The sequence below is a fragment of the Oryx dammah genome, unplaced genomic scaffold (assembly GCF_014754425.2).
Source record: "Oryx dammah isolate SB20612 unplaced genomic scaffold, SCBI_Odam_1.1 HiC_scaffold_18, whole genome shotgun sequence".
NCBI classification, from domain to species: Eukaryota; Metazoa; Chordata; class Mammalia; order Artiodactyla; family Bovidae; genus Oryx; species Oryx dammah.
The window spans coordinates 72,983,297-72,998,144 of record NW_024070202.1 but is presented as its reverse complement, the minus strand read 5'-3'; positions in this window follow the sequence as shown (position 1 = coordinate 72,998,144).

Sequence of the window (14,848 nt, the reverse complement as noted above, 5' to 3'; positions counted from 1 at the left end):
AATAATAATTTCTTATATCTCAGTTCAGTTCAGTTCAGTCGCTCAGTCATGTCCAAATCTTTGTAGAGTCAGACTGCAGCATGCCAGGCGTCCCAATCCATCACCAACTCCTGGAGTTCACCCAAACCCAAGTCCATTGAGTCAGTGATGCCATCTATCTCATCCTAATCGTTCCTTCTCCTCCCGCCTTCAATCTTTCCCAGCATCAGGGTCTTTTCCAATGAGTCAACTCTTCGCATGAGGTGGCCAAAGTATTGGAGTTTCAGCTTCAACATCAGAGCTTCAACATCAGTCCTTCCAATGAACACCCAGGACTGATCTCCTTCAGAATGGACGGGTTGGATCTCCTTGCAGTCCAAGGGACTCTCAAGAGTCTTCTCCAACACCACAGTTCAAAAGCATCAATTCTTCAGCACTCTGCATTCTTTATAGTCCAACTCTCACATCCATACATGACTACTAGAAAAACCATAGCCTTGACTAGATGGATCTTTGTTGGCAAAGTAATGTCTCTCTTTTGTAATATGTTCTCTAGGTCGGTCATAACTTTCCTTCTAAGGAGCAAGCGTCTTTTAATTTCATGCCTGCAGTCACCATCTGCAGTGATTTAAAGTCAGCCCCCAAAATAAAGTCAGCCACTGTTTCCACAGTTTTCCCATCTATTTGCCATGAAGTGATGGAACCAGATGCCATGATCTTAGTTTTCTGAATGTTGAGCTTTAAGCCAACTTTTTCACTCTCCTCTTTCACTTTCATCAAGAGGCTTTTTAGTTCTTCTTCACTTTCTGCCATAAGGGTGGCATCATCTGCATAACTGAGGTTATTTCTATTTCTTGTGGCAATCTTGATTCTAGCTTGTGCTTCATCCAGCCCAGTGTTTCTCATGATGTACACTGCATAGAAGTTAAATAAGCAGGGTGACAATATACAGCCTTCAGTTCAGTTCAGTTCAGTTGCTCAGTCATATCCGACTCTTTGCGACCCCATGAATCGCAGCACGCCAGGCCTCCCTGTCCATCACCATCTCCCAGAGTTCACTCAGACTCATGTCCATCGAGTCAGTGATGCCATCCAGCCATCTCATCCTCGGTCGTCCCCTTCTCCTTCTGCCCCCAATCCCTCCCAGCATCAGAGTCTTTTCCAATGAGTCAACTCTTCTCATGAGGTGGCCAAAGTACTGGAGTTTCAGCTTAAGCATCATTCCCTCCAAGGAAATCCCAGGGCTGATCTCCTTCAGAATGGACTAGTTGGATCTCCTTGCAGTCCAAAGGACTCTCAAGAGTCTTCTCCAACACCACAGTTCAAAAGCATCAATTCTTCAGCGCTCAGCCTTCTTCACAGTCCAACTCTCACATCCATACATGACCACAGGAGAAACCATAGCCTTGACTAGACAGACCTTTGTTGGCAAAGTAATGTCTCTGCTTTTGAATATGCTATCTAGGTTGGTCATAACTTTTCTTCCAAGGAGTAAGCGTCTTTTAATTTCATGGCTGCAATCACCATCTACAGTGATTTTGGAGCCCCCCAAAATAAAGTTTGACACTGTTTCCACTGTTTCCCCATCTATTTCCCATGAAGTGATGGGACTGGATGCCATGATCTTCGTTTTCTGAATGTTGAGCTTTAAGCCAACTTTTTCACTCTCCTCTTTCACTTTCATCAAGAGGCTTTTTAGTTCTTCACTTTTTCCAATTTGGAACCAGTGGGTTGTTCCATGTCCAGTTCTAACTGTTGCTTTCTGACCTGAATACAGATTTCTAAAGAGGCAGGTCAGGTGGTCTGGTATTCCCATCTCTTTCACAAATTTCCAGTTTATTGTGATCCACACAGTCAAAGGCTTTGGCATAGTCAATAAAGCAGAAATAGATGTTTTTCTGGAACTCTCTTGCTTTTTCCATGATCCAGCGGATGCTGGCAATTTGATCTCTGGTTCTTCCATCTTTTCTAAAACAAGCTTGAACATCTGAAAGTTCACCGTTCACCTACTGCTGAAGCCTGGCTTAGAGAATTTTAAACATCACTTTACTAGCGTGTGAAATGAGTGCAATTGTGCAGTAATTTGAGCATTCTTTGGCATTGCCTTTCTTTGGGATTGGAATGAAAACTGACCTTTTCCAGTCCTATGGCCACTGCTGAGTTTTCCAAATTTCCTGACATATTGAGTGCAGCACTTCCACAGCATCATCTTTTAGGATTTGAAACAGCTCAACTGGAATTCCATCACCTCCACTAACTTTGTTCATAGTGATGCTTCCTAAGGCCCACTTGACTTTGCATTCCAGAATGTCTGGCTCTAGGTGAGTGATCACACCATCATGATTATCTTGGTCATGAAGATCTTTTTTGTACAGTTCTTCTGTGTATTCTTGCCACCTCTTCTTAATATCTTCTGCTTATATCTAAGTGGAACTCTAAAATTTAAAGTAAACTCCCATATATGCTATTTTATTTGATTGTCAATACAACCTCTGAACTGTGAAATAAATACAAATGGTAGGAAAATTGTATATACTATTCCCAGCTTACCTAAACCAGCTCATATATATGAGACATTATCAGTCCATATTATATTAGATATTAGTAACCTACTCATTGCCTTTCTAAATAATGCCTATATTAGTATTACCTCCTTTTTCTAAAGCTGAAGTCACATTTATGAATATCTACTTGATAGTAGCAACCCATATCACTCAGATAATGATAGAATATTTAGTGTCCTAAGAGTAAATCTTAGATGAAAGACTCTCTAATAGATAAATCAATGTGATCCAAGAACAAGATGCTTCTAATCTGAAGGTATGTGTCCTTGTGCTAATTGCCTGTCCCTTTATTAAGAAGACTGCACCTAATTATTATAGGAGGTGTTATGCACCATTCTAAAATATTATTTCCCACCAGCAAATATTTTTGAATGTTCAGCAAAAGAGGAGCCTTGATTTGGCAGAAATTGAGATGGCTTTTGTGGGCTCCACAACCTCTCAGGAACCTAGGCACTGATAGTTTGCTTAGGAGGAAAAGGAATCTGTGAGAAGCAGATTTCTGCATGAGTTCTATAACTAAGAAATATAAATACTTCCCACCCTTTTCCCCAGTCCAGTCCCATGACTGGGATTGAAGCCTTAAGAAGAAAAGGCATTTCTAAACTGGTTCTGAGGCAGAGAGATTGTAGGAAATACATCATCGTGCTTGGATCTCAAAGGTCTACAGCTTGGGAGTTCCAGGAGACAGTGTCTGGATAATGTGGCAACTGACCAGCAGAGCAACAGCAACGCCTTGGTTAATGTGGTGGAGCTGAGTGTCCCTGACAGAGACTCAGTAAACAGCCCTGGCCACTGGCAAGACTGAGATTTATACACAAGCACATGCAAACAGGAATCTCCAGAAATACATGGGTGAATTTTTCAAAAAGCTGAGGTCTATGGGCAAAAAAGAAGAAATATGTCCAGTGAAATCTGGGTAGATATGCTAAAACAGCTTATTTGGTAAGCTGGTGAGGGAGTCAAATCCAAACATGTAATGCTATAAAATATAGGCTTTACAATCATAGGTTATTAAAACTGAAATGATGCTTACATATTATACAGTCCAACCCCATTTGGTCTCCCATGAGGAACCTGAGGTCTCATGTTACTTCCTTTTCAAGGAAACAAGCCTCGAGAGTGATGGAGACAGAGCTTATGACCATTGCTTTTCACTGGATCATGGTGCAGCTTTTTCTCACAGCTGGTCCATTTCATTTACTTAAAAGAGCTTTGCATTTAGCACTCTAGGGGTTCTTTAAATTTTTGAGAAGTGAGGATTCTTTTTAATAGAATGTGGGCTTTGCAGTTTTAGAAATACTAGTTTTTGTAAATATCAAATTCTTCCCTGAACCAGCTCTTTGAAAAGGCTTTGATGTAAAAAAAAAAAAAAAAATTCTTTCTAAAATAACTTCTTTGTAACACCAGCAAGGGCACCTCAGGACAATTTATCTTTTCTATGCTATTCATCTAATAATCCTTACATTTAAAATGCTAGTACAGGCTTGTGATTACAAGACAAAAATGTTGAAATCAAATGCAACCTTTACTTAAAAATGTGTCCAGTTAAGTCTTGCTGTTGCTTCTGGTCTTTTTTATACTTTCAGAATGAAATGATTTAAATTTAGAAAAGAAGGATGCCACATGTTGCCTGGGAAGTCAATGATAGTTTTAAATTTAATATCATATGTAATGTGTAGTTAAATATTGAATTGGAAGGATGTGGCTAGTGTCTACCATATATACATACATATATATAGTCTAAGCCTATGTATACAGGCTCAGACTGCCTCTACATTAAATAATTAGCAGAGACCATCTTCTTTATCAGTATTAGAATAAGAGTAAGAATTGTGAGTTCTAATTTCAGCTCACTCTCTAATTGCTTTGTGATCTTGTGTGATTTAATTTCTATCTTTGGTTCTGGGTTTCTAGAATAGTATGCATGTATGTGTCCTTCCCAACCTAATAAAACAGTGTCATATATATTGGTATTGATTTAGAAAGGCATGAATGAGTTATTGATGTACAATATAATATTGACTTATGTTGTCTCATACAGATCATGAGCTGTTTTAGTAAATCAGGAAATAGTGAGTGTACTTTTCCTACCATTTGCATTTACTTTATAGTTTAGGGATTGTACTGACAATCAAGTAAATAGCATATGTTGGTGCTTACTTTAAATTTTAGAGTCCCATTGAGATATATGTGTGTGTGTGCACCAAGTTGCTTCAGTCATTTTCAACTCTTTGCAACCCTATGGACTGAAACTGGCCAGGCTCCTCTGTCCATGGGATTCTCCAGGCAAAAATACTGGAGTCGGTTGCCACGCCTTCCTGCAGGGGATCTTCCCAACCCAGGGACTAAACCCATGTCTGTCACATCTCCTGCATCAGCAGGAGGGTTCTTTACCACTAGCACCACCCGTGAAGCCCCCATTGAGATATAAGGAATTATTATTGTTTACTTAGAAAATTTTCCCATCTAGCTGTTAAGACTACTCCACTAGCAATCTCTTCCATCAGTGGGCTGAGGTCTTGCAGTTGGTTAACAGTGCACTGAGGGTGAATCAGAAGGAGAGAGTCCTATTTCATACTCAAATATCCTAAGGGTTGCTGATAACTTAGCCATAGATTATCTTGACTGACAGACAATATCCGATTCTCTTCATCAGATCAACTCTACGGTCACTTCTTTCTCCTTGAACATAAATCCTAAAATACTGTGTTGGGTTTGAATTCTCAAAGTCCTATCTAGAGTAAATAACTAATACTTTTATTTCCATGCCTACTAAAGAACCAAGAACAAAGGCAAAGTCGGGCTCCTCTAGAAGGAAGGCATCACAATCTATTAGCTGGGAGAATAGCAACCCTTCATCACAAATGGAGGGCTATGAGGAGGGAAAGTAAGATGGCATGTAATCTTTTCATTCTAATTATTGACTCAAAAGAGAAATGTCTCATCCTAACCCACAACACACACACACATGATGGCAAGTCCAAACAACCATCACCCATGGAACCCAGAAAGTGACCAGAAAAGTTAAGGATTATCTCCAAGAATTCTGAACTGGCTGTGGTCTGTCTCTGTTTCACACTGGAATTGCTCTTCCCTTAACTGGTCATTGTGAGTGTGTGTGCTTAGTCTCTAGGTAGTGTCTGACTCTTGTGAGGCCCCATGCATGGCAGGCTGCCAGGCTCCTCTGTCCATGGAATTCTCTAGGCAAGAATACTGGAGTGGGTAGCCATTCCCTTCTCTAGGGGATCTTCCCAACTTAGGGATTGAACCCAGGTCTCCTGCATTACAGGTGAATTCTTTACTGTCTGACCCACTAGGAAAGATAAATTTGTCATTGATTGATACATAACGTACCAATCCAATCAGGAATCAAGTCATCACTGTCATTCTGCAGACAGATGCTGTGCCTTACCCATTTATCTATAGGTATATCTCACCCATGTTCTCAGTTATCACAGTCTTCCCTGTATTGACTGATGATTTTATTATGTACTACAAGCAATTTTCTGTCTGGCAATATATCATAACCCTTTCCATGCTTAACATTTTTAGCCAACACCCTATTCTATCATCATTTGGGAAGTTTAGAATATAGTATATACATATCACTTCCCATTCTATATGGTATGCTAAACTCTAGTTTTCTACTAGCATCAGCTTGTTATGTTTGGCACATTCTGATGAGCCAGCCTGATTATTCCGAATTAATGATGTTTCTTCACTATTCTTAATGAAATCCGTTTTATCACAGTCTTCAAAAAGGCAAATGAGAGGTATGAGAAATCACCACCATGTAGGAAGTTGGAAAACTTAAATTCTCTATTTAAGGGGTGAAAGTGAAAGTGAAGTCACCCAGTCATGTCTTACTCTTAGCGAACCCATGGACTGCAGCCTACCAGGCTCCTCGGTCCATGGGATTTTCCAGGCAAGAGTACTGGAGTGGGCAAGGGATTAGTTTGAATTCACTCTCTGAACTCATGACTGACACTTCTGCTGTCCTCTGTATTCTTTAAGGCAGTTTCTAATGTGATTTCTTTGTCTCCTTGAACAGCCTCATGGGCATAGAGCACACTCATATCATCTGAGGAAGCCTGCAGAGCACCTAGCAGACCAGGATGCATAGCCATTGCTGATAATTTCAACTTTAATCTTTTGTACTTACAATGATTTTACAGAAAAACAATTCATGATGGATTAATTACAACCTCGTATGTAAAATTATCTGATAAGCTCTTCATTAAATAAAATAAAATGACTCAGTTTATCCAGCATATTTCCATTAGAAATGAACAGTTTATAAATTATCTGTAAAGTTTGGTGAGCAATTCCTCAGCATCGAGAATTAGTTAATCTGCATTCAACAAGTGAGCAATTTAACTTCCTTCCCATCCATACAATCAGTAGCAACATCATATCCAAGGGGAGGAAAGCATAAAACATGTTTGGATATCATAATGAATTCGATTATAATAACACCAAATTAAGCCTATTTTCATTTTGATATTATAAAAAAGCAGCAGGAGGTTTGACTAGATAACTTGCTTTTACTTTATTAAATTCCTTATGTTACAGTCAGCTGGATTGAGTGCTCCCTGGGAGTAAATTAAGAACATTTGGGCCTTGTCTTTACATTCCAAACAGTGTGGCTTTTACAATTCATTTTACTTGAGTTGCCAGAGGGAAATTAAGAAGAGCTCCCTAGTTCCTCGGCTTGTTTATTGCCTTCTTTATGCAGAAGGGTTTACTCCCACCTTCAGGTCATGAAATATCACACTGTGGCATTAGGCAAACAGAAGACTGACTTGTCCCAAGAGCACCATCTCTGTTGTCCAGGACAAATGTCACATAAATATTGGAACTGTCCACATCCTGTTCACTTAAGAGTGAACCGAAACCCTAAGCCCTCCCTCCTTTTCGGTCAACACATATTTATGGCTCCATCTCAACAATGCTAATTAACTAAATGTTTGCTTAGTGGACTAAAAGAGCACACCTCCCAAAGCTTCAGGCAGACACTAAGAGGATTTTAAGTTTGGCTATAAAGGGAAAAGGGCACTTCTGAAATGTTAGAATCCTAATTTACAATGGCATACTCGTACAAGAAGGAAAAAAAGGCCCCTAAATAAAACTGAGTCAACTTCAGCAGTCCTCAAACAGTTCATACCACTAACTTGGAGCACATATCCAACTGCAGCCAAGTCTAATGAAAGCGTGAATACTCAGTTCTCTAATGGCCCTGCCACTTTCCCTTTGCAGCTTCCTGTTTCTCCTTACATTACAGTGTTCGAAATCTATTTTTATAGCAAGTTTATTACATTTCATTTCCTAACAGTTGGCACATTTTGTCTCACTGTAGCCATGTTATGAAGTCAGCCACACGTTATCCTATCATCAGTTGCTGGGGTTGTGAATCTTCTTGTCTATTGTCAGGGATTTGATTTTCTCTAGTAAAATGTGTTTTCCTCTGGCGGCTTCACAACAGCATTCACAGCAACTGAAAAGGAAAGGCTGAGAGGCAGGGCTAGCCACCGGGCCAAACCCAAACGGAATGCTTTTGGGTCCTATGGTGGGGCGAGGTGGGAGGGAGGCCTCCTTCCCCAGGACAGGAACAGCATGTGTTCGCCATGTGTTTCCTCTCAGCGCATGCCATTGGAGTTTTTTTTTTTGCAGGGCCAGTTCTGGACTGAAGATGAGAAAGTGGTACCTTCCGACTCAAGAACAAAGCAATTTTAGAAACCATTGGTCAAACTGATTGCAGAGAAAAGGTTTCCGGTACCCAGGAAGAGAGTTCATTAACTTTTATTGAAATAAGCACAGGAAAAAGCAATGTCCACTTTTTCATGCCATATTTTACATGTGAGCAGGTGCAGAGGGTTCTGCTATGAAAACATCATCAATATTGACAGACATCAAAAAAATGGTTATGCATTTGGATATGTTATAAATTGATTTGGATATATTCTTATTAGAATATTGATAGACATGAGAAATTTTCACATCATACAATAGAGTGTTTGCCATAATTGTAAAGCACTCCTTTTCATATCCCCTCCACTCTCTTGTTCTCACTCTGTCATACTCATTTTACACACTGTAAGCCTTGGTTAAATCCAGCTGTCTGCCTAATCCACACCTGAACCTGAGCATCAGAGAACTGTTAAGAAAAAGCACTCAATCTTGCTGAGTGACCTCACCTAAAATCTTCAATATGTGTGTGTGTGAATCTATCTATTTATCTATCTACCCACAGAATCACCCAATCCCCTGGTTTAAATGCATAAATGTTGATTTTAATGTAAATATATTCATTGATAATATAACACACAAGTTGTATCTTCAGTGCTGATTTCCCTCCTGAACTATATAGATTTATAGAAATAATTTTATAGAAATAATAAGATTAGCATTAACTGAGCATCTTTTATACATAATGAGAAGTTCACATGTATTATGACCAAAAGAGAATTATGTCCTCTCCACCTTCCCCCAGTTATTCCTTCCCCATCACTATTCTTCTCAGGAAATGGTACATCATTGTTCCTGCACCTCACTCCAAAAAACCTGCAGTCATTTTTTTACCACTCTCTATTCCCCATAGCCTATGTCCAATCCGCTAACAATAATTGCATTGTAATGCAAAATTACAGTTAACAGCAACCATTCCTTACTAACAGCATCCGTTCAACTTATCTTTTTTTTTTTTTTTTGTCTAGAATAGCTTTCTAATGGTCAAGCACTTCTGTTTTTTCCCCCAAAAGTCTCTTTTGCATGGCATACAAAGTGATATTTTGTAACACATAATTCAGGTTATATCACTCATATGACTAAAACCATCCAATGACTTCACACTTACTGTAATGTTATACATTGTTATATTTTTAATATATTCATCCTCCTATGAGGCATTGTTGTTGTTGTTATTGTTCAGTCGCTAAGTCATGTCTGACTCTTTTGTGACACCGTGGACCGTGCTCCTCTGTCCACAGGATTCCCCAAGGCAAGATTGCTGGAGTGGGTTGCCATTTCCTTCTCCAGAGGATCTTCCAGACCCCAGGGGTTGAACACATGTCTCCTGCATTGGCAGTAGTAAAGACTACTGACCCACCAGGGAAGCCCCATATGAGGCATACTTCTCTGCAGTTTTTTTCAAGATGAATTAATTTTTCCACTCAGCAAATATTTATTGAGTGCTGACAAGGATTCAGGCAGTATACTCACCTCTGGAAATACAAGAATGGAGAAGGAAGAAATCTTGTAAGAAGTTACACTATTTCCTCTGATGTCTCACTGCACATTTGTCCTGTTGAGAAAAATAATACATGTTCACTACATGAAATTTGGAAGATACAGAAAAGCATACAGAAGAAACATAATATACTACATAGTTATATTAATGTTACTCCTGGTGTCCTCTCATGCTTTTCTGTATTTCCTTACTGTATTATTCCTGTGGCCATAGCCTATGTTTCTGCATTCCTTAGTACCCAGGTCAGAATAGTCCATCCCAGTTGGGTTTTGGAAATTACTTCAATCCTGAGCTAACTTCCCAATGACTGAGATCACTCTTATCAAAGTCTTACACTGTAGGGAGGCAAGCTTGTCCTTCTGTCTACCTTTCTAGAGAATCCTTCCTTGATGTATGCATCATATTTAGTATCTAATGGTTACAGAGAATCTATCTCTAACCCTCAATCAGAAAAGCAAGAGAAGCTCCAAACTTTAGGCATGTATCTTATGGTTTTGTTGATTTAACCTCCAGAGTAAGCAAAGGAAAGGGGCTGTTGGTGGTTGTTCTTTTATAAAAACAGCCAGATCAGACGTCCTGGGGGACTTCTTGGCTGATTCTAAAACTGCCATCAAGCTCGTATGCCATTCATAAATATTAAGAAATAGGAAAGTCAGGCATAAGAACGAGAACTTCAAATAAAATCAAAAGCCCTGTGAGAATGTAGTTTTACTGCAGAACTACTGCACAGCCTGAAGTCATAAAGAGAAGCACCAGGGAACTGATTAACTGGGACTATAGTGACAGTAAGCCAGAAAATACGCTTTCCCTTCAAAGGCAGAGAATCTGATAGCCCTGCATGATACAGTGCAATGCCACATGCCTCATGGACACCAATTTAAATCCAAGCAGGGTCAGGAGTCAGAGCAGAAGTCATTTGTGTCCAATAGCATTTTATTAGCACATGCACAAAGTTTCAAAGTTCTGAACCCCATTCTTAGCGGGTATGAGTACATCAACAAGAACATGGAAGGGGGATTAACATATACACACTGCTATATATAAAACATAACCAACAAGTACCTAATTTACAGCACAAAGAACTCTACACAAAATTCTGCAATAACCTATATGGGAAAAGGATCTGGAAAAGAATGGATATATGTGTGTATGCTGCTGCTGCTGCTAAGTCACTTCAGTCGTGTCTAACTCTGTGCAACCCCGTAGATGGCAGCCCACCAGGCTCCGCCATCCCTGGGATTCTCCAGGCAAGAACACTGGAGTGGGTTGCCATTTCTTTCTCCAATGCATGAAAGTGAAAAGTGAAAGTGAAGTCGCTCAGTCGCGACCCCATGGACTGCAGCCCACCAGGCTCCTCCATATGGGATTTTCCAGGCAAGAGTACTGGAGTGGGTTGACATTGCCTTCTCCAGTGTGTGTGTATACATACATATATATAAAGTGAATCACTTTGTTGTACACCTGAAACTAACCCAACACTGTAAATCAACTCTACTCAAATATAAAATAAAAATTAAATTAAAAATAAATTAATTAAAATAATATTACTCAATTTGTTCTCACTTGGACTCCAAAGCAACCCATGTCCATATAACACAAGAATCTAGCAAATAATGAGTAGTGGAGAATCTCAATTTTATAATAATTACAATAGCCACAGCAAGGTGTTTTTGCACCTTGTATTTATGTACTACTTTACAACTTTTGCATTTATGATTTTATTTCTTTTAGCAACTCAATGAAATTAACTAATTTACAAATTATTATTGGTTTTATTTTACAAAGGTGAAAAACTGAAATTCAGATTGCTAAGTAACTTGCACCTTGATTTGTAACCTATACTCAAATCCTAACCATGAAGAGAAGGGAACTAGGACTCTAATGGGGGCCTTCTGATTTCAAGTCTACAGTTCTTTCTTAAACAGCATGTTGTCTCTTTTTAAGGGTTTTGTAACAACTCAGACTTTAGAAAAAAGTAATTTCATCAATTGGACAATTTAGAGAATAAACCATTGTCCAGATATTTTTTCCCTAGTGCAGAAATACTATGTTCTTTCACAGTAGAGCAATTATGCAGTACTTTTAGAATAATCAGTTGAGCATACTACGATTATTCATGGTAGAAAATGTATATTTGTTCTTTCCTCAAGTTGATAATAATAAAACCAAAAATTAAATAACAGCATATGTTTATTGATTACTTTACATGTGACAGTTTTTATTTTTAAACCTCATAACAACTTAGGAAAATGAGCATTATACCCTGTTTTTCAGATAGAAACTCAAGCATATAAAGGTTAAGTACATTGAACAAGCACAGAGAAAATGTAGCAGAGCTGGGATAAAATTTCTATTGATCTGATTTCAAAGCTTGTGGTCAATCATTACAATTTCACCAAGAGGATAAGAAGCACACAGCAGAATCACTAAGGAACTTTCTCTGAGGATGGTACAAGGAATACCAGGCTTTGAAAACCTGTGTCAGTTTTTTTGTTTTGTTTTGTTTTAAGGACTCACTGGATCAAGAGAAAATATGTAAAATTATTTTCTCAATTACTATGCTATTTTTCCAGGGAAAATATCCAATAGTATATATTTTACAACTAATCTGATGTGCTGACATACTAAAGTCAAGTGTAATATCAATTTAACAGCAAATATTCATTAATACTGAATACAAAATGCTGTAAACTCCATGGTCTTAGCAATATGAGGAGTTCAAGATAAAAGAAAACAATGACTAAACAAACATACCTGCAGCGTTAGAGAGCCAGTAGAGCAATCGTTGCAAGCTACAATAAAACAGAAAAGAAATATTGTATGAGTTGCGAAAGCCATAGTTCTCAAGTTTTAATGGGGACTGGAAACACCTGGAGGACTTGTAAACAGATAGACTGTTGGATCCCACCCCCTGAGTTTCCGCCTCTGTGAAGAATCTGAGAATTTGCATTTCTAACAAGTTTCCAGGTGATACTCATGTTGCTTGGTCCTTGGTCTGGGTGCCACGCTCAGCACCACTGTGACAGAAGAGAAGTGAAGAGAAGTGAAGTCACTCAGTCGTGTCCGACTCTTTGCGACCCCATGGATGATAGCCCAGGCAAGAGTACTGGAGTGGGTTGCCATTTCCTTCTCCAGGGGATCTTCCCCACCCAGGGATCAAACCCAGGTCTCCCGTATTCCAGACAGATGCTTTTACCCAATTCTAAGAGAGTATAGAGGGGATGTGATAAGCCTTCCAAAGCAGAAGTAATACTTCACAGAGGACTCAACTTTTGAACTGCATTTTGACAAAGAAGCAGAATTTCAGATATTGAGAGATAATTGCTTCAGTCTCAAGAAGAGACATAATCCTTCAGGCTCTTCTTTCTCATTTTAGTGATTTGGTTAATCTACTCTTGCAGAATGAATATGAAACCATGTCTCCTTGTTCAACAACTCAGTATACTTTGTTTTCTAGGCTTAAACCAATGTACTGATACCCAGAAAAGAATGAAAGAACAGTTTCAGCACATTTTAAGACTTTAATTAAATTCTTTTTTCCATTTTGAATAATTTCAATTTCCTCTGAAACTGTACATTTTGTTTTACTTGGCCCTCACCTGACTCTCACATTCTAGGGATGACTAAGAATATGAATGAAGTGTTGATCAAGTTTTATTTTGTAGGTTTATTTGATTGTAATGGCCAAAATTGTCACAACTTCTCATGTAAGTATTTGTCCTAGTTTTAAACCAAGAGGCAAAAAAGAAAAAAATAATTGGAAACATTTCTAAAAGCAAACATATATAATATCATATAAGAAATGAATCACCAATCTAGGTTTGATGCAGGATACAGGATGCTTAGGGCTGGTGCACTGGGATGACCCAGAGAGATGATATGGGAAGAGAGGTGGGAGGGGGGTTCAGGATTGGGAACACATGTACACCTGTGGCAGATTCATGTTGAAGTATGGCAAAACCAATACAACATTGTGAAGTAAAAAAATAAAATAAAAATAAATAAATAAATAAAAAATAAACTGTATGTTGAAGCTGGAAAATAATCAAGAGGTAAAATAATACTAACTTGTGAGAATAATTTTGTTCCCAATTCCTCTATCATTTTACCACCTGGTCTAAGGAAGTAATTTAAGTTCTCCTTGCTCTGAATTCTATATTTGTAAAACAGGGATAATATTTGCCAGGAGACTTAGTTAAGGATTGAAAATCATTTTGAGATGATTGGGAAAGGACAATAAAACACCATTTCTCTTCTTTGAGTTTTGGTAATCAAATGATCAAAAAAGAGGAATGAATACTCTTTCAGCAACAAATCCTTTTAAAGTCATTTTCCTACTTCTAAGTTGCTTATTGTCATGATAAATGTATATTAGATTCTAGTATTGTCAAGTACATACAATCATTTCTACTAATGGCTTTTATTCCATTTCTCTTGCAGATGTAGCAACTAAGTGGAAGATAATTCAAATGTTTTCAGTCTAAACGTGAGAAAACTTTTCCCAAAAAGGGCCAGGTAGTAAATATTCTGGATTTTGCAGGCTACATAGGAGCATGTGATCACAATGACCATGCTCAGAAGTCATTGGAAGTGGGACAAAGTATCACCACTAAGCATTATCATTTTTCATTGCCATCCCCCAAAGCATCAGCATCTCTTCCCTCTTCTTTTACTTACTCAGATTTAGTCAGTAATAAAAATTGAGGTAGAATTCACTAATCTTGGCTTTTTTTGGTTATAAAATGGATTGCTTTCAAAAGTAATACTCTTGTTTTTAACTTCTGTTTGGCTTCCCCAAAACAATTTATTAAGTCAAGCTGGTTAATTTCAGTATCCCAAATGCAAACCATTCTGTTTCCTTCACATTTTCTATTTTGTTTTGCCTGCCGCTTTACTACTTGTGTTTCCTCATGAGCCTTTACAGAAAATAATACTATTCCTTCAGTTGTGCAAATTGAAAACCTATTTCTAAGGAGCTGTGTTCCAGCCATCTTGATTATCCTACCTTCTATTCCTCTGTTCATTAATTTAAAAAGAAAAGACTATATATAAGCCCCAT